We start from the raw sequence: 19,667 nt of genomic DNA, 5'->3' as shown, positions 1-19,667 counted from the left end.
TGGGGATTTAGCTCAGTGGTAGAGCGCTTGCCTAGCAAGCTCAAGGCCCTGGGTTCGGTCCCCAGCTCCGAAAAAAAGAACCAAAAAAAAAAAAAAAAAAAGACAGAGAAGGAAGGGAGAGGGAAAGAGGAGGAAGGGTCAGGAAGGGGGGGAGGGAGGAAGGGGAGGGGAGGGAAAGAGAGGGTGAGGGGCAGAAAGAGAGAAGAGGAGAAAGAGAAAGTCTAGGATCTGTTGGAAATGGGCAGACAGAGCAAAGAACAACTGAGTGAACCTTCAGAAGATTAGAGGAGGCAGAAGGGACTTGTGGGAAATGTACGTGGAGGTGGAGTGATTCCGGATCAAGGAGCGAAGCCCATGTCCTCTTCTACATAGAGAAAGAGGTGGAGGCAAGGTAACATAAATTCCCATGTTCCCCCACTCCCTGGCTGGCTTCTCTGAGAGAACAACTTCAGAGCAAGTTTTCTTTACATTTAAATTAGAGGACATTAACCTGCTTGAACCCAAGTCTGATTCCCCGTAACCCAGGTAAAAACCATGGGAAGTCAAGTGTGTGTCTGGGATCCCAGGGCTGGAGGGGAAGAGCCAGGGGCCTCACTGAGACTTGCTAGCCAGCTTGGTGAGGTCCTGACCAATAGGGTGCCCTGTCTCAAAACGACAAAAACTGTGGGCGGCGACTGAAGGATGCCACCCCGAAGTAGTGACTTGATGGCAAACATATAGGCTCACTCAAAAGAAGTAAATAAGTAAGCCCAGTGTTCCTGGTTTGATGCTCTGAGCAAGCCTGTACATCAAAGCCAGGTGTAGCTGGGGCTAGCCCAAGTTCTTCCCTACAGTTTTGAAGTCCCTTCTTCCAGGGCATCTCCAGCAGTTCCACAGCCCTGAATCAATCCTCCCTCCCTGGCCCAGCCCCCACAAGTCTTCTGAGCTCTCACCCCACTACACTGAAGGGTCCTTCTGTCTGTTCGGTCCAATCTGGGGCCCACATGTTCTTGTAAAGGTTTCCTTTAACACAGGCTCTGAGATGACCACAATGCCTCACCACTGAGGTAGGAATGGCTCTTATATTCAATACACACGTCCAGCCGTGGGAGTTTGACTGTCCCTATCCTTGCCAAATACAAAGTTAATGGGAACCCGAAGCAAATCTTAAATCAGAATGACTTGGCCCTGAGGCAATTGTCTGCCCCCTACCCCTAGCCTGGTGCAGAATGACTTGGTGAGCATCTCCTGTGCCCAAATTCAAACCCAAGTACTTCTTTAGCTTCTGTGGACATGGGTGGGACCCAGTGGAAGAACAGATATAAAATGGAGTTGTACTTGCTCACCTAGGATGCTGTAGGGGTGTGTTGTGGTGTATGTGTGTGTGTGTGCACATGTATTTGCACATGCATGTGCATGCATGTGTGTGTTCATATGTGTGTGTATTTATTTTTGTGCACATGTATGTGTTCCTGTGTGTGTGCATGTATTTCACATGCATGTGCATGCATGTGCATGCATGTGTGTGTTCATGTGTGTGTATTCATTTTTGTGCACATGTGTGTGTTCCTGTGTGTGTGTGTGTGTGTGTGTGTGTGTGTGTGAATGAGCAGAGGGAGGCCCTGAGGAAGACAGAAAACAACAGTAAAGCGAGACCAAGCCCCCTTTACCACCGCTTTGACCAAGAATAAGGCATCTTGTATCATCTTGAGAAAGATTTTACCGTTTGCAAACATCCTGCATTTTCTCAACCAATTCTCATTCCCCACCCCAGTTTACAGAGAAAGAAACCAAGGTTTAGGAAGGATGTCTCGCCCAACAGGAATGACTGGCAATTACTGCAACTAGGCCCAGCTCCCAGCCGTGAGTCCTGCCTCACAGTCCCTCTCAGCTGTAGCGAGATCCGCTACAGAGCCTCTCTTCTTTGCAATCTAGACTCATGGCCACTTTCCACTGAAGTCCAGGCTTGGCTATGGAAACATGAAGTAAACTCTGAAGTTTCTCCCCAAGCCTTTCTTCTCACATGGTCACCATGGTGATGGGAAAATATTATGCAGTGGAGGAATTATGGGAATATGAATCAGCAGAAGCAGGGAGAGAGACCTCTGGGAAGCGGGGACTCCCAGTGGACACGCAGCCTTTTCAAAGTAAGTCCCTGAAATGATGGATTGGACCCCGCTTCCTGGAGAAGCCAGCACCAGGCTCTGTGCATTAGCAGCTGACCTGCTCGCTCAGCACAAACACTCACAAGGGAAGCAATGGCCGTTTATTAGTGTGGTTGCCGCTTGGCAACGCAGAGTTATGGAAATCTGCTGGCTCCATTAAATTTTAAACATCACTCCTTGCCAAGTGAAACAAATTATTGATATTGGGCTGGGTAGACATTTAATGTTGTCCAGTAGAATTTCAATGGTGAAGGTGAAGAGTTGAGGCCTGGTTTTGGGGGGGCATCCGGTGTAATGGAGTTGTGGGATGGAATGCCCAGGTGAAGCTGTGGCTGGTAAACCTTCCCCCAAAACAAACTCTGATCTAAATGCGATTCTCTTTTTAAGTTACCAACCGAGTTTCTTGGAGTAATTAAAAATGAAATTCTAATATGAACCAGCAATTCCACTTCTAGATATATACCCAAAAGGCCGGAAACAGGAGTGCCAACAGAGATTCCCCACTTGTGCTCATGGTAACTTTATTCATAGTAGCCAAAGTTAGCCACAGATAGATAAGTGGATACTCTGTCTGGCCCGTATGCAAGAGAGTGCTTCTGAGTCTTGGCCCACGGTGGTATTCACTACAACATAAGTGAACCCAGAGGATGCCACACTGAGTTATAGATGACAGATGTGGGCCACTAAAGTCACAAGGACAGAAAGCAGGATGGTAATTACTAGAGCCTGGGTGGGGGGACAGTTCACGTTTCCACAAAGTGAACTCAGTTATGGAAAGCAGCTAGAATGATTACACACCCATGGGAAAGGCCTTAATTGCACTGATCTTATTCTACTGTGCACCTAGAAATGGCTGAGATAGCCAGTGCTGGGAAAGAGAGTCTCTGATAGTTGGTGCTGGGAGAGAGAATCTCGCGCGCGCTGTATAAAACCATTCACCTGTCAGGAAAAACACCTATGGCCAATGAGCTAAGGCAGGAAATAGGAGGTGGGAGTTCTATCAGAGAAAGAACAGAGTGGAAGCTTAGGCCTGAGTATTTATTTATTCATGAAATATTAAGTCTCAGAGTCAGTATTTCTGGGAACAGAGTGACCGGAAGAGAAAGTGCACAGTCACAAGTGCTGCTGTGTATTTCACCACATTAAGAAACGCTAATCAAGGCCGAGGAGATAGCTCAGTTTGGAGAGTGCTTGCCTACTGTGCAAAAGGCCCTGAGTTCAATTCCCAGCACCACGTGAACTGGGAGTGGTGGTGCCTGACTGTACACTCAGCACTCAGGAGAAGACCGGAAGTTAAGGTCATCCTCAGCCACATAGTACGTTTGAGACCAGCCTGGGCGACATTAGATGCTGTCTCAAAAAAAAAAAAAAAGTGGAAGGGAAGGGAAGGAAACTTTGAACAGAGAAACAGAATACAATCATTCAGGCTCCTCTATGAAGCTCTGTGCACTGGCTTGGACCCACTTCAGCCAGGTCACAGGGCTCTCAAGCAAGCATAAGGCACCACCATCAAAGCAGTGGTGGTGTTAGGGCAACACCTCATCAAGAAGCCAACACTGCTTTTGAAACTGTATCGGCCAGGCCTTTAACCCCAGCAGGCAGGAGGCAGAAGCGGAGGCCGGTGGATCTCTGTGAGTTCAAGGTGGCAAAGGTTGAAGGATCTAATGCCGGCCAGAGCTGTACAGTAAGTCCTTGTCTTGTACACACACACACACACACACACACACACACATACATACACATACGTACATATATACATACACACATACGCACACATACACATACACACATACACACACATACACACAAACAAACACACATACACACGTACGTACACATATACATAACACATATGCAAACATACACACACATACACATACACACATAAACACACACATATACACACACATACACACATACACACACATACACATACATACACACATACACATACGCACACATACACACATACAAACACACACATGCACACACATACACACATGCACACATACACATGCACACACATACACACACATACACATACACACATATACACATACATACACATACACACACACATATATACACACATATACACACATACACACACATATGCACACACACACATGCACACATACCCCACAGAACTGAAACTTGCAGTTTATCATTACACTAAGGACAACCCAATGGCAGGGCTATCAAGTGGCCCCAAAGCTAAAGGCAGATACCCATCCTGAGACTAGAGCACAGAATGGTCACCAGCCGACTGGGAAATCAAGAGTAGCTGTCAGAGTGAGATTACTTCCTTCCTTTTCACTGGGTCAAAGGACAGGAGGCATAGCTTCTGCCCTCAGGAATCTTTCCTTTCCGGGAAGAATGCAGCTTTCACACCCATCTCAATAACAAGCCTGGTGGTCAGACACTGGACTGTGGGTTCTCACCGTCTCTGATGTACCAGCCTTAATTCTCCAAGGCATCTCCTCTCTCCCTCTCTCATCCCTTCCCACAGCCTTGGACTTAATCTTTGGGAACGGGCTGTGAGGAGGCATCCCTAATCTCAGGCCCAAGGTGAGTCTTAGTTCTGCAAGCACACTACCTTGACCACGGAGAGCACACTCTGCATTTTCTGTGACTAATGTGGCAAATCGTGCCTGCTCCTTCCTGACATCTATCTCTCTCTGTCCTCAGCAGCACATCCAGTGTCCCCTCCAGGAAGCCCACCCTGACCCTCCAAGGCCTTTGTGACCCTCCACCTGTCCACATGCTCCACAGCACAAGGGTATCATGAAAGTGTCACCTGATCCCTAGGTGCTCAGGGCCTGTTCTTGGCTCACTCACATCAGCCAGCCCCGGGAGCTGATCAGCAGACCCAGCAAATCAGCATCTCTCCAGGACGTTCCGACGTGCCAAGGTCTGCAAGGAACACCAGACTTTGAACACATTCTGGAAGTCTCCTCCGTTTTCATTCCATTGGCTCTAACAGCCCCCACCCATTCCCGTGGGACTGATTTTCTCTGGAGCTCTGCTCCAGGCTGCTGGACCGTCTTGCTTCACTGGAAGAGAGACCGAGTGCTGGAACTGTTCCCATTCCTCTCCGCTGGCTCCTAGTCAGTGCAGCAAGGTGAATCCTGCAGGCTGGGACGGGGCCTGAAGCCCTCCCTGCTCATTTTCCTCCCCCTCGAGGTTTCCCTAGGAGCTGGTCTTTATGTACACACGACCCCCAGGTTCATACTTGTGCTTCAGGGCTGAACACAGGACAGGTGTGTATGGTCATTTCTGTTGGACTTCGCCATGGAACATTAATTAGCTTTTTTTTTTAAAGTGTGTTTTCCCCAAGAGACCGGTTCTTTCAACCCAGAGGCAACACTACCAGATCTTCTGGTATAGAAGTGACACTTTAGATCAGCGGTTCTTAAGTCTCAAGGCTGTGACCATTTCATACAGGTTCTCTCATCTTGTGGTAACCCCAACCATAAGATTATTTTTTATTGCAACTTCCTAACTGTAATTTTGCAACTGCTATGAATCATAATGTAAATATCTGTGCTTTCCAATGACCTTAGGCAACCCCTCTGAAAGGGTTCTTTTGATCCCCAAAAGGGCCAAGACCCACAGGTTGAGAACCTCTGCTTTAGATCCTCAGTAATACTATGGCTTACCCTCCTCCTTCCATAAGATTCATTTTCTCAGCCTCAGATGACTGTGTTGTTGTTATGTGGCATGAGAGTAGTAACCTTTCAGTAACTCGAGCCATTCCTGGTGGCATTAGAACCACGAGTGACTGCCCAGCTGCTCTATTCATGGCGAAGCAGTGTGGGTCAAGAAGTAACACAGATATGCTGAAACCAGACAGGAAGGAATATCGTGGGCCCATGGCTTCCTGCCCCCTACCCAGAGATGGGACAGGTTTGAGGACTTACCTCTGAGGCAGTCTGCCTCACCTCTCTTAGACCCAGAAGCTCTGATGCACCCGGCTTTCTGTCCGGCAGAATGGACAGACACACCACAGCATGAACCAGTGCAGGCCTGAGGGTCTCACCCAAGGTCTGGCCCTGGGGATAGAACACCCATGCTTTTCGTGGTCACACATAGGGCAGCCTGTGTGCTGTCCCTTGGGAGAAGGGACCAAGAGGTACACTTGGAACCTGGCCATAGCTGACATTGGACATTCTTCTGAGCCAGCGCCTAACACCTAACATGAGGAGCTCGTACTTGGGGCTGGGTCTGTTGGAGAGGGCAGACTAGATGGGGGGAGTGGTCCACCTTGACCTGGAGGAGAGAAGCCTGGTGGAGGCAGACTGGCAAAGCTAGAATTCTATGGGCAAGCTGCTTCCCCTCTCTGAGTTGCACATCCAAACTCTGCCTCAAAGCATCCTCCATGCCATCAGGAGCCCCAGTCCTCAGCAGCCAAATGTCCCCTCTTGCATGACAGAGCAGGGTCGGGGCGCCATGAGGGAGACTCCTTCCCAGCATCTCTCCTGCCCTGACAGCCTCTGGCCCATCACCACCCAGGCACGTGTTTACATCACACCAAAGCTGTGGGGGAAAAAGAACCTGAGGAACAGACTATCTGTGGTAAAAATCACTTAAGACAGCCTCACAGCCAGTCACAGCCTCCATCAGTGGTCAGTAATGACACCACACACTTGTGGTACTCTTGTAGGTGTTATAGTGACAGAGAACAGGACAGAGAGCCTTCAAGCACAACAGTCTCCAGACACAACGTTACAGTAGACAGCTCACCAGCAACACATGTGAGCTCAGTGAGTCCAAATTGCGCCCAACATACGCTGTTGTCATTTGTGTACAAAATCTGCAGAGAACAAAACAATGCTAAGGTGAGAAGGAAAGCCATGCTCGCCTTGGGGTGTGGGGCAGCAGAAAATGGGGGGTTTCAGGCACCTCAATGGGAAGGCGCTAATTCTCTGAGGACAGAGTCATGCACAAGGCATGAATCTTTCTTTCTTCTCCTTTCTTTCTCTCTCTCTCTCTCTTTCTTTCTTTCTTTCTGTTTTCCTTCCTTCCTTCGTTTCCTTCCCTTTCTCTTCTCTTCTGTGTATAACTACTTCTATCTCTTTGGAGAATGCTATGCGTGTACATATTGTAATCTCATCTCTCTACCCTCCATACCTCCCCAGCTCCTCTTCTATCTCCCTCTTACCAAAACCCCTCCCAACTTTCACGTTCTCTTTCCTTCTTCCTGCTACTTCCCATGTGTACCTAGTGTGGGACCATCTACTGGGGCATTGGCAACCTATCATGGGCCACGCCCCTGAAGAAAATGCTCCCTCCCCACCAGCAGCCATCAACCCCAGCTTCTTGGCTCAGGGTGGAAGTTTCTCAAGTTCCCCCATGCTGGGCTGCTGGCTGGCAGCCCTTGTGTGGTCTTCCTGAGCAGGTGAGCTCACTTTGCACAAATCCAGGAAGCCATACACTTAGCCGTCCGAACACTCTAGATGCCGTAATTCTTTAAAGTTTATGAGACAAATAAATTTAGAAATGACCCAGCCAGACCACTGCTATTATTGTCACATGAGACAGAGGAAGACGATGGCAGTCAAGGTCACTGTCTGGTTCAAGGCTCAGTTTTGCAGATTATTTATATAAAGTCGTCTGACCCACGTGATCAGAATCTTTCATTTCTCCCGCTACATCTCTGTCTCATTGCCGTTGGATCTTCTGTCATTTCACAATCTGGGTGCTGGACTCCGTGACCATCAAATCTCACGAGTCTCTTCCCTGTTTGAACCGACAGAGATCGTTTCCTATACTCATCCTGTGACCTCCCTATCACCTCCTTGCTGTCACCCGAGAATGTGGTCAAGTTGCCTCCTGTCAAATCCTGCAAACTCACTCTGGGCAGCTTGACTCTGCCAGAGAGAGGGCTGCCGCGAACCAGGGACACACAGAGATCTCTCCCGGCCTGTGCTTGACACCTACCATGCTGCTCCATCCACCCACCTCCCTCAGGGTTACTCAAGACTGTGATGTCTGTCAAGCCCCAGATATCTGACAAATACCAATGGAAGATCCACCACAGGAACTACCTGTGTGAATGGTTTTAGGCTGGTGGAGCCACATCGACTTGAAAGAAAGAGAGTCCCAACTCTGCTGGTCTGAGACTCTGCCCAAAGGCTGGAGTGAGATAGCGGTTGGAAAAGCTCTTTACTGCGCATCAAGTAGGAAGAAAACACTGAAAAGTCCTGACTAGCCGATGGCCTATTCGAGCTTCAGGCCTTGTCTGAGGCTTCTTGTTTTCTTTCTCCCTGCCTGCTGGGAGCTCTTCCGGGTCAGGCTATTCAAGGTTCTGTGGTAGCAAACACACACAGGAGGGTGCTGAGTGAGATGGCAGAGTTCAAGTCTCAGCTCTATGGCAAGTATGAGATGGGTCTAGATCCTGATTCCCTGGGCCGTGCAGTAAGAGTGAGGCGCACTCCCAGGCGTCCATCTGTCTGTCCCAGAGAGGAGCTGACTTATACCAAGTCTAGCACTGGGGACTCTCACATGCGATTGGGGATGAAGACGGCCCCCAGGCTGTCTTCAAGTTCTCCTAAAGAGAGCAGGGTTATTGAATGCTATAGGAAGCCAGGTGGAGGAGGGACCAATAGTGGTCATTGGTTACCAAGGAGACAGAGAACTAAAACTAATGTAGAGGGAGATGGTAGTCACATCCTCTAAAGAGTGCTTAGGAAGACTGACATGACAGAAGGGGCAGTTGCAGCAGAAAGCCACCTGGTTTGACTTGAGGGTCTACACTCCTGAACGTCTACACTCTTGAACGTCTGTGGCTCAGACAGAGAAGGAAGGAAGTAGGAGGGAGCCCTTTGATGGACAGGTGGGAGGACCCCTTTGATGGACAGATAGGAGGAGCCGTTTGATGGACAGGTGGGAGGAGCCCTTTGATAGACAGGTGGGAGGAGCCCTTTGATGGACAGATCCCAAGTGCCAAGACTGTAGGTGCTTTCAATTTTCTTTTCCCCCACATAATTGTCTGGAGAGATCCTGGCTTCTTACTCGCTTTAGCAAGCCCCCTCCCACCACCCAATAGAATAGTTGGAGCCCAGCCCACCACTCTTTTTTTTTTGTTGTTCTTTTTTTCGGAGCTGGGGACCGAACCCAGGGCCTTGTGCTTCCTAGGCAAGCGCTCTACCACTGAGCTAAACCCCCAACCCCCAGCCCACCACTCTTAATCCATGACTCTACACAGCATCTGAAGGCAGCTTTCTCAAACCCTGCTGCTGCGGAAGAGGAAGCAGAAGATGAGGAAATAAGACAGTTGCTCCTCTCGGGGTACAGCCCAGTTTGTGTTTACCATGCCATGTCCCTCTCTGGGTTCCTGGGAGGGTTGAATGAAAGGAGATGTGAGTGCCCAGACCCCTGACTATGCATAGCAGCAAGAGTGTTGAAGTTGCTCGGGAAACATAGAAAGAATTGAGACCTGCTGTCCAGGAGTGAATAGGGAGCCATCAGAGTCTATGAAATCCAGAAAGATGACCAGGTAAAGGAAGGCCTAACTGAGGAGAGCCCCGCCCCCAACATGCATGCTACACAGCCAACACTGCCTGATGGTGTGCCATCGGCGTGCACATAATGGAAGAGGAAGAGAGGACAGAGAAGGGGGAGAGGCAATGCTGGCCCCTCTCCCTGACACAGGCACAGGCTGATCTCTTCCTCGTGGTTCTGCTAGAATCTGGGTCCCACCCAGACCTCAAGCCTAGCACTGGTTCTGTGGTCCCTGGCCACCTATACCTCAGAAGCTCTAGTTTGGAGAGCATGTGAACCACACACACACATCTGGATGGCAGCTGTGACCTGTGGAGTCGCTATAAGATCAGGTGATTTCAGCATCTGGGATGGCCTATTCCCTAAACAAATACAGGCCATCAGTGTAGCCACAGCCAAGGAAAGCCCAGTGCTCCACAAACCAGAGTTCAGGTCTTCCTTAACAAGCCCCTCAAGTCCTTTGTGACAGGAGGGAGGAATGTATGTGCTTGTGAGCAAGCCTTCTGTCGCCTGGGGCGAAGAATCACTCAGCCCTGCTTAGCCTGTCCCAGAGAAGACATGGAATGCATAATTGATGGCCCAGTCTATGCATATTCATGAGCCCACTGCCTTCCAAGTCCAGTCGCCACTGTGAAGGCTCCTTGCATAATGAGCCACTGGGAGTGTGACTGAGGCGCAGAGAGGCCTCCTCCAGTCCTCAGCGTCACCACTGGCTCTGAAACTCACTTTCAAGAAACCCCCCCTAACTGTGCCTGCCTGTGCAAGAAGAATGTGGGCGAGCTAAAGAATGAGTCTCCCCCGTGGGCCCCGGACCCTAAGGTTCTGGGGATGCTAAGCCTCTTCTCCCAAAGCCATCCCTATGAAGGGGTTGAAATTCCATGCTCTTCGTCCTGACATAGAAGAACATGGAATTTCACTCCCTTCAGCTCAGATCTCATCCAGACTGAGGTGACTGAGCCTCAGCCTTTCCTTCCAGATGAGCATGGCTCTCCTCAACTCTGAGATGCACTTGCCGCGCACCTCTAAGACTGGAGTGAGTCTCTCTCTCTCTCTCTCTCTCTCTCTCTCTCTCTCTCTCTCTGTCTCTGTCCTCTCTCTCTGTCCTCTCTCTCTGTCCTCTCTCTCTGTCCTCTCTCTCTGTCTCTGTCTGTCTCTGTCTGTCTCTGTCTCTCTCTGTCTCTGTCTCTCTCTGTCTCTCTCTGTCTCTCTCTGTCTCTGTCTCTGTCTCTGTCTGTCTCTCTCTATCTCTGTCTCTCTCTGTCTCTGTCTCTGTCTCTCTCTATCTCTGTCTCTGTCTCTCTCTGTCTCTGTCTCTCTCTGTCTCTGTCTCTGTCTCTCTCTATCTCTGTCTCTGTCTGTCTCTGTCTGTCTCTCTCTGTCTCTCTCTGTCTATCTCTGTCTGTCTCTGTCTCTCTCTGTCTCTGTCTCCCTCTCTCTCTCTCTCTCCCTCTCTGCATCTTGGCTGACGCCAGAGGTTTTAAAAGGGGAGATTTCCTTTCCTAATGGCCTAAAAAATATATGAATCTCATAGTCAGTAGGACCCTAGGCTCTAAAGAAATAGAGCAATGTTATCGTTTTCCGTATACCCACTGTGTGCCAGGCAGTGCGCCTGGTGCCTCTAAATAGTGGGGCATGGAAAACACCTCCACGGTAGTTGAGCGCAGGGCCGAGGCACGCACAGTTTTCTTCTTCCTTCGGACGCTCTCCACCTTGTTCATTGAGGCAGGGTCTCTCACTGAAAACGGAGCTCACTGATTGGCTAAGCTGAACAGCGGAGCTCCAGGACTCTGTGTGCATCCACTCCCCCTCCCCAGCTCCAGCACTGAGGTCGTATGGCTGTGCCAGGTTTTTACAAAGATGCTGTACATCCAAACATGGGCCCTCCCTCCTGCTTGCCCGAGTTTCCTTCCTTCTTGCTCCTAGGAAGGAGAGAGAGAGAGAGCGCGATCCTGTACTTTCTTCTTTGGTAGACAAACATTCACAAAAATCTCTTAAGCTAGTCCACATTTTTTTTTCTTTTTTTTCTTTTTTTCGGAGCTGGGGACCGAACCCAGGGCCTTGCGCTTGCTAGGCAAGCACTCTACCACTGAGCTAAATCCCCAACCCCGCTAGTCCACATTTTATTGGGGGAAGCTTCAGGCCTTCGGGAACATTAGTGCCAGTTGAGTTTGGATTTGGGAGTGGAAGAAACCTAAAAGTTTTCCCAAACTAGTCACAACCCAATTACAACGTTACACATGAAACCCAAGACAATGATTCACAGACTGCTCCGTCTGGTGCTTCTCGTTGCGAGCCTTTCACACGTGATTCAACTCTTGGTTCTTTTTTCTCATTAAATGCTAAGCAGCACACTTTCCATCACAGTCAAAGGGACCTTTTCAAAGCCTCGTTGCCCCTCAACATGTGTGAGAATTCTTAGTGCGTATGCACATGAGTGTGTGTTCATGGGTGCCTGTCCCGTGGGAACGTTCACGGGGATTTGTCATATATGCACGCACCGGGTCTGGTTTTGTGGAAGCGTGCTAGGCCTTGGGCCTTAGCAAGTTAGATGGTTCAGAATAGCGTTGCGCAATCCTGTAGCATTCCTTTGCATGCCCACTTCACCCGGGGCCCTGCAAATCCTGCGCTAGTCTGGGCGTATGAGTATTTTCCTGTGCATTCCTGTGGGCACACGAGCGGACGCATATCTAATGTGGATGGGCACTGCCTGTGTGTTCTTGGGATGCAGACTCTGGTAGGGGTCTGAGAAAGTGACTTGCAGGGGGAATAGTCCCCATGAACGGTCCATAAGGGGCCAGAGAGAGGGCTTAATATATAAAGGTGCTTGTGACAAGTCTGTCTATCTGAGTTCGGGTCCCTGGGTTCACTGAGCGGAAAGAATCAACTCCCTTAAATTGTTCTCTGACTTCCACACACGCTCCAGGGCACAGTGTACACACACACACACACACACACACACACACACACACACACACACACATCACAAAATGAATAAAAATTTTAAATAATTTTTAGAAATAAAGCGTCCGGTGGCACTTGAGACAGAAGATCTCCGACATTCGGGGGGTGCACGGACTATCCAGACCAGAATATGTCCCTTTCGTCATTACTGTTTTGATACAGGGTCTCGCCGCTGTTCCCCCGCCAGCCTTGAATTCTAAGGGTCAAGATGTCTTCCTAGTTTATCCTCACAGGAGCTGGGACTAAGATAGCATCCACACACCTGGCTTCAACGTGACATTTGAATAAGCTCCCTAGATCGTCAATGTCTTCAGATTCAGGTTTGATCCAGGAAGGCCAATAAGGCAGGCCCCCTTTAGAAGTGTGCTTAGAATTTTACACAGATTAAAACTACATGACCAGCCACTTTGCGATCCTACATTCTGATTCCCAGAGGCCACAAACCCACCAAGAAGAACCTGGGGACAATGATGAGCTGCTAACCCCGGGAAGTCCAGCCACAGGCCTCCTTCAACCTCTTCCCGGGCCTCCTGCCAGCCGGTGACTCACAGTGGGGCTGGATGGAGTGGCCTGGCCAGTCATCCTGCTGTCCCCCACAAATCTGTGTCAGCGCCAGGCCGGGACTGTCAGCCTATGATTTCTTCTTTGGTGTGGTCATACTGTTTGACTCTTCTATGCCTGGATCCCTCAGGTCAGATGTGATTAGCACCGTGGGGTGCCCTCCCCTGAGCCCTGATGGCACTGGGGATGTCAATTCTGCCAGCATAGGTAAGGGCCTTCGGTACACAAATCTAGGATCCACACACCCTGACAGGTTCCTTGGGACCCCGAGGTATCTCCCCGCACAACTCCACTCCCTGATTCTTTTTTCTTAGAAACCGCCCCAGGGTCAGGATGGTTTTTTGTAAAGCTTCCTGACTAAATGACAGGGAGCAGAATCAGAGGTGAGGGAGTCGGTGTGGTATTCTGCCTCTGGCCAGAGGGTAACCGCTAAGGTCAGTGGGACTGAAGAGTCTGTTTTTTCATGGCTACAATACCCTTGGAGCATACTCTAGCACCGAGTCCTCTCTCAGCTGCCACCTGGTCTTCGCAGGTGATCATGTGTGCCCTTGGCTCCCAACCCAGCCTCCCGGGAGGCTAGCGACAGAGTGACCAGTTCCCACCCACCCCTGGGCACCTACTGTGCACAGAGCATTGCGCCAACTCTGGGAGCCCACCAAGGATCAGGCCCGAGGACACACCGCCTGCAGGATCTGAGGCGTCACAATGTGGCCTTCACGGTAACCCCGCTATACAAACACCTTAGCTACTGTGGAGCCCTCTGCTGCTCTGCACCTCAGACTCTCCCAGAGTGCCTAAGGCTGCCAGACTCTCTCTGCTTCACTGCCCCCACCCCCACCCCAACTCAAAACACAGAAGGGTAGCTGGGATTCCGGTGCCAGCCCTTCTATATTATTCATGCCTCCCTTCGGCTGCCAGCAGGGACTTGGCCCAGAGGCCCTGCTTTGCCAGGGAAGATAAGGAGCCAACACCTGGCTTGGCTCGTGTGGTTTCTCCTGTTCCAGAACCAACGGTGACAAAGGCCTGTTGTTCCTAGCCCTGTGCAGGAAGCCCGACCTCCTCCTTGGGAAAGGGAGATCAACCATTAGTGAGATTGTAGGGGGTTAGGTTTACAGCTCTTTACCACCTGTCCCTCCTGCAAGGCAGGTGCTTGCTGGCCCAGAGGGGACAGGGGTTGATGGAGCACGTCCTATACACCTCCCGAAGAAAGCTCTGCAGAAACGCGTGAGGTTGGTGTTACACATATCCCAAGTACAGGGTAGGGAACTGAGGCTATTGAGGCTGTGGTAACACTCAGACCGCAGAACTGGCCAATGGCTCTGCCGGCATCTCCCATGCTGGGATGCCAAGCTGAGTCACCCAGCCTCAGAACAAGCCTAGGAAAGAGGGAATTCGTGCCCACCCACGGCCTCTGTCCTGAATACATTCCAGTCAAGCAGAGGTCCACAAAGCAAAAATGTCAGGCCACCATCGTGAGCCCCTGAGGTCATCCTGCCGCCATTGCTGGGCCCTTCCTCCTCTCCAGGACAAGGAGCCAGGCAGGCCACGCCTGAAAGTCTGACAGAGCCCACAGGGCCCACAAGGATCGTGCATGCCACTGTGGCACTGTGGCAGAAGGCAGGGCTGAGGGATGGGGACTCTGCCAAGCTGGTGACACTGCTGCCTGCCATGAAGCTACCATGATGTCATATCTCCATGCAGGGACGCCTGGACACCAGCCAGCGAGGTCATGCCCTGTAGCTTTACATCCCCAGTTTCAGAGCACATCGGAGACTACCAATTTACAAATGGCCCATTTAAGTCAGGCCATTGGAGCTCAAGGAAGGGACGTTACACACAGAGACCCTGGTGTGGCAGTTGGAGGTGGCGGGAGGACACTGATCTTAAAAAGTTCTATAGTCTGCCCTCTAGGACCCACAACCCTGTGGTTGAACCCTGGACTAGCCCTACTGCTGAACACACCCTTCCAGCTTCAATTTTCATATAGCTTCGATTTCCACAAATGTAATTTATATATATATATATATATATATATATATATATATATATATATATATATTATATGTGTGTAGGTGTACACATAAGTGGAGTTGTATCCCAGCAGAGGGCCTTGCAGAGGGCTCTTCATTCTAAGTACTTCCTGCAAGGCTTCAAAGAAACATTAATAGTCAAAAGGTGGATATGATGGGGTTGGGGATTTAGCTCAGTGGTTAGAGCGCTTGCCTAGGAAGCGCAAGGCCCTGGGTTCGGTCCCCAACTCCGAAAAAAAGAACCAAAAAAAAAAAAAAAGGTGGATATGATAATTCTGAGCCTACTGTATGCCGCATGCTGGGGAGAGAGGAGAATCAGACCATGCTTCAGGCACTAGCGTCTAGTAGGGACAGCAGTCAGGAGCCAGGGAGAGTGATGGAGGCTCTTATAGGCTATCACTACACAAAGGACACCCTTCCCCATCAGGAAAGAAGCAAGCAGAGGGGAGAAGTCACCTGGGGGTGACCCAGCACCCCAGCAAGAGGGGCACTGGCAACCGCCAGGAGATGAGAACATCCTGGGCTGCTGGAGAAGTTTAGTGTCCTTAGCTGCTGTTGAAGAAAATTCCCTGACAACTCCACGGAGAAAGGCAGATGCAGGCCTACGCGTGGCTCACTTCGTTTTATATAGGCTGCATCGCAGCCCAGGTGGTCCCCTCACGACTAAAATTGGTCTCCCCACAACAGGTAATGCCATCAAGACAATGCTTCACAGAAGGGCGTAGAGGCCTTCTGCCAGATGATTCAGATTCTGTCAGGGTGACAATTATCACTGAAGGTCACGGAGGGTGAGGAGCAGAGCTGGGTCTGAGGCTCTGGAAAGCCATGAAGAGAGTCAGAGCATGAGAGCAGTTGGCCAGGCTCAGACACTCGTTTTAACACCGTGGGGATTCCCCCTTGGAGATTCTACTCTCACAAGTGTCGGGACTGGGCTGAGGTAGGCATGTCCCTGTGAACATTGGCGTGTGTGTGTGTGTGTGTGTGTGTGTGTGTGTGTGTGTGTATGGTGTGATGTATGTGTGTCTCCTTGTGTGTATCTGTGTATCTGTCTGTGTGTGTATGTGTGTGTGTGTCTATGTGTCTGAGTGTGTATGGTGTGATGTACGTGTGTCTCCTTGTGTGTATCTGTGTATTTGTCTGTGTGCGGTGTGGTGTGTGTGTGTCTGTCTGTGATGTGGTGTGTGTATGTGTTTGTCAGACTGTCTGTGTGGTATGTTTGTGGTATAGTGTGTGTGTGTGTGTGTGTATGCTGTGTGTGTGTGTGATGTGTGTATGCTGTGTGTGTGTGTGCGTGTGTGTGTGTGTAGGGGGTGTGGTGTATGTCTGTGGTGTGTGTGTATATGTATGTATCTGTGTATGGTGTGTATGTGGTATGTGTGTGCTGTATGCATGTATATTAGTGTGTCTCTGTGTGCTGTGTGTATGTGCACGGGTGTGCATGCGCATGTGTGTATCTGTATCTATGTATACATACTGTAGTGTGTGCAGACCCTTCTCTATGTGTAATGTGCCCATCCAGGTACAAACAGGGAAACTGAGGCTTAGGTGCAGTCACTGCCCACAAATGACAGAGCTGGAGGGAAAACCAAGACTAGGACTGCCTTTGTTCCCTGTGTCCCTGCCTTTGTTCCCTGTGTCCCTGCCTTTCAGCTTCCTGGAGTATGAGGTTGGGCCTTACCCTTATGTAGGCTTAACTCTTTTAAAAAGCTGTTTGAAAATGTGTAGTTTTTTTTTTTTTTGGTTCTTTTTTTTTCGGAGCTGGGGACCGAACCCCGGGCCTTGCGCTTCCTAGGTAAGCGCTCTACCACTGAGCTAAATCCCCAGCCCCGAAAATGTGTAGTTTTTAAGTTTTTGTTTTATTACTATAAGGGCATTTCTCAGTGGGTGTATGTGCAAGTCAGAGGGTTTAAAGGCTCAAACTCAAACCTTTACCCATTTACACATCTCAGAAGCCCTAAAACGTACATTTTTGTGTAATGTGTATGTGTTCCTATGTATTTGCACACGTGTGTATGGACGCCAGTGGCAGACATTACGTGTCTTTCTCTATGGTCCCTCACCTTAGGTTTTGAGGCAAGGTCACTCACCAGACCTGGAGCTAGGCTGGTGGCCAGAAACTCCTGTGTCCTTCCTATGTCTGCCTTCCTGAGAGAGGATCACAGTTCCCATCCCCGAGCCCGGCTTTGCACAGAGGTTCTGGGGACGCCAACTCAGGTCCTACTGCTTGTGTAGTGAGCACTTTACTGAGTTGTCTCCCTGGTCCCTAAAATGTGTCTGCTTTACAGGGTAGCAGCTGTTACCATCCCTGGAACCAGGCCTACACATCCTCCCACACCGACCCTGCTTTCTCAGGGCTGTAAATCAAGTCTTCTAAAGAGGACCTGGGGGTAGGGAGGACAGAGACAATTGCCTCTGGCAACCTGCAGTTCACAGGCCATCCAGGGTCAGGCTCTAGAGGCCATGGGGCAGCGGGATCCCACCCCTGAGGCCGCACTGCCTGCTGGGGGCTCTCCCTCGAGCCTCGGGTCAGCAGAGGCCCAAGCTGAGCCTCTGTTCTAAGGGGGTTCAGGTACTTCCTATATCAAGGGCAGGGACTTGCAGGGAGGGTGGGAATGTATGAGGAGGAAGAGCTGTTAGTGGCCAACAAAAACCATATATACCGGTCTCTCCGTATAGGTGGCACTGGGTTCCAGGCCCTGCATACCCCATATACCAAATCCCAGATCCCTCATTTGAATCAGGGGAGTGTTACAGAGCCCACAGCCAGCCTTCCTTGCTGACTAAGTCATTTCCAAGTTGTTTGAACACTTAATACCATGCGAATGTTAGGTGAACTTGTCCTATAGCAATTACAAGGTGTCCCCAAGCGCTCAGAGCAGCCTTGATGCTGTGGGACAGAGGTTGTAAACGTGGATTTAGGGGACAACTGTGCCTTTTCTCATATGAAACAGTCCCTGTAACTTATCTGAGGTGGTTTTCGTTTTAGATATGATTTTGCAAAGTTGTTCAGTTTGGCCTCAAACTCCTGGGCTCAATAAATCCTCCTGCCTCAGTCTTCCGAGTAGCTCGTCCTACAGGCCTTGCTGTACTCAGCAACCCGTGGTTTCTTGGCTCTTCATTCACCAAAGCGTTCCTGAGCCAGACACAAAGGCTTAGTGGGCTGAAAGGCCAGTGAGGCCCACACTGTGGTGACCACACAGGACACAGCATCTGACTTCTGGGGACAATAGTCTTGGGATTCAGCTTCACAGAAGGATTAAAAATCTTCCTAGGGCTTGGGAGATGGCTCGGTAGATAAAGTGCTTACCACCCGAGCATGAAGGTCAGAGTTCAGTTCCCCAGAAACGAATTCAAAAGCCAGGTGGGGAGATAGTAGCCTGTCTATAGTCCCAGCATCAGGAGAGAGGAGAGACCAACTCTCTCTGGCCAGCTACAATAGGTGTATGGGCAAACTCTGCATTCTTCCGTGATACCCTGCCTCAATGGATAACGCAGAAAGGAACCGAAGAAGATCCTCAACTTTGACTTCAGCCTCTGCACACACACTTACATGTGCACCCACACATGAATACACTATATATATATATATATATACATATATATATATGCAAAAAATAAAATTGTTTCTAAATCCAGAAACAGCCCCTATGTGTCCAAAAAAAGAGCTTGAAGAACTGACTATCCTGCAGTGTGGGAGGATGAGATACAGGGAGTAAGACACAGACAGGGTGCGGATGCCCTTCTATGTTTGACTCTACAAGGAGAGTGGAACAAGACGAAGCCAGAAAGAAGAGGCAGGTATCATGGGGCCGCTGTCTCTGGGACAAAGCCACCTAGGGAAGAATGTGAGCTCCTTCCAGACATTGTCCTGGGTCCCTGGCCAGAGCCCCCAAGGAAGCTCAAACGGTGCTGTCTATAATGGGCTCAGTAGTCATCCCAGAGAAACCGAGGCCTAACCTCTGACCCTGGAAAAGCTTCTTTTGGGGGGGGGAGGGGCGGGGGTGAGAGGTCGGTTTAGAACTTCAGGGAAGAGATGATCCTGGATTATCAGGTGGGTCCTAAAGGCTGTCATGAGTGTCCTCACCACAGAGGAGCAGAGCCAGAATGGTTCAGAAAAAGAAGCAGGGTCAGAAACAAGCAGAAGGGAGGCCTGTTGCAGCTGCAGGATGCATGGGAGGGGGGGGACTTCTACCTGAGACAGAAAACAGCGGGATTGAGCCTTCGGACACTAACTCCAGACCCCAGCCCTTAGCCCTCGGAACTCTGAGAAGGTTCCATGCAAGGATAAGAGGTGTGGGGACAGGAAGGAGGTCGACTGGCTCTGGGGCCTGGATCCACCTAACTCCTGCAGGCTTTGTCAACGCCTGGCAATTTGTCTCCAGCTCTGTGGTACTCATGAGAACTGCATCCACAGCTCCCTCTGGGATAAGGCTGGCACAGAAGCCTTCGGCAAACATCTACTGACCAT

At 50.1% G+C, this 19,667-nt stretch overlaps 1 protein-coding gene and 1 long non-coding RNA gene across 6 annotated transcripts in view; one reads left to right on the top strand and one right to left on the bottom strand.

Annotated features, from left to right (window-relative positions):
* Eml1 (EMAP like 1) overlaps positions 1-19,667 on the bottom strand; it is a 172,433-nt gene that overhangs the window by 134,022 nt on the left and 18,744 nt on the right.
* Positions 2,051-5,839, top strand: LOC120103620 (uncharacterized). 2 transcript variants are annotated; one of them, XR_015622574.1, is made up of 2 exons: positions 2,051-2,126; positions 4,836-5,839. It is a non-coding gene; the product is annotated as an uncharacterized LOC120103620 (long non-coding RNA). The 2 variants fall into 2 exon arrangements; XR_015622575.1 differs by having other exon boundaries at positions 4,833-5,839.

Source organism: Rattus norvegicus, chromosome 6 (assembly GCF_021556685.1).
Source record: "Rattus norvegicus strain SHRSP/BbbUtx chromosome 6, alternate assembly SHRSP_T2T, whole genome shotgun sequence".
Taxonomy (NCBI): domain Eukaryota; kingdom Metazoa; phylum Chordata; class Mammalia; order Rodentia; family Muridae; genus Rattus; species Rattus norvegicus.
Note: the sequence above shows the minus strand (reverse complement) of the source record. Positions and strands in the feature narration are given on the sequence as shown.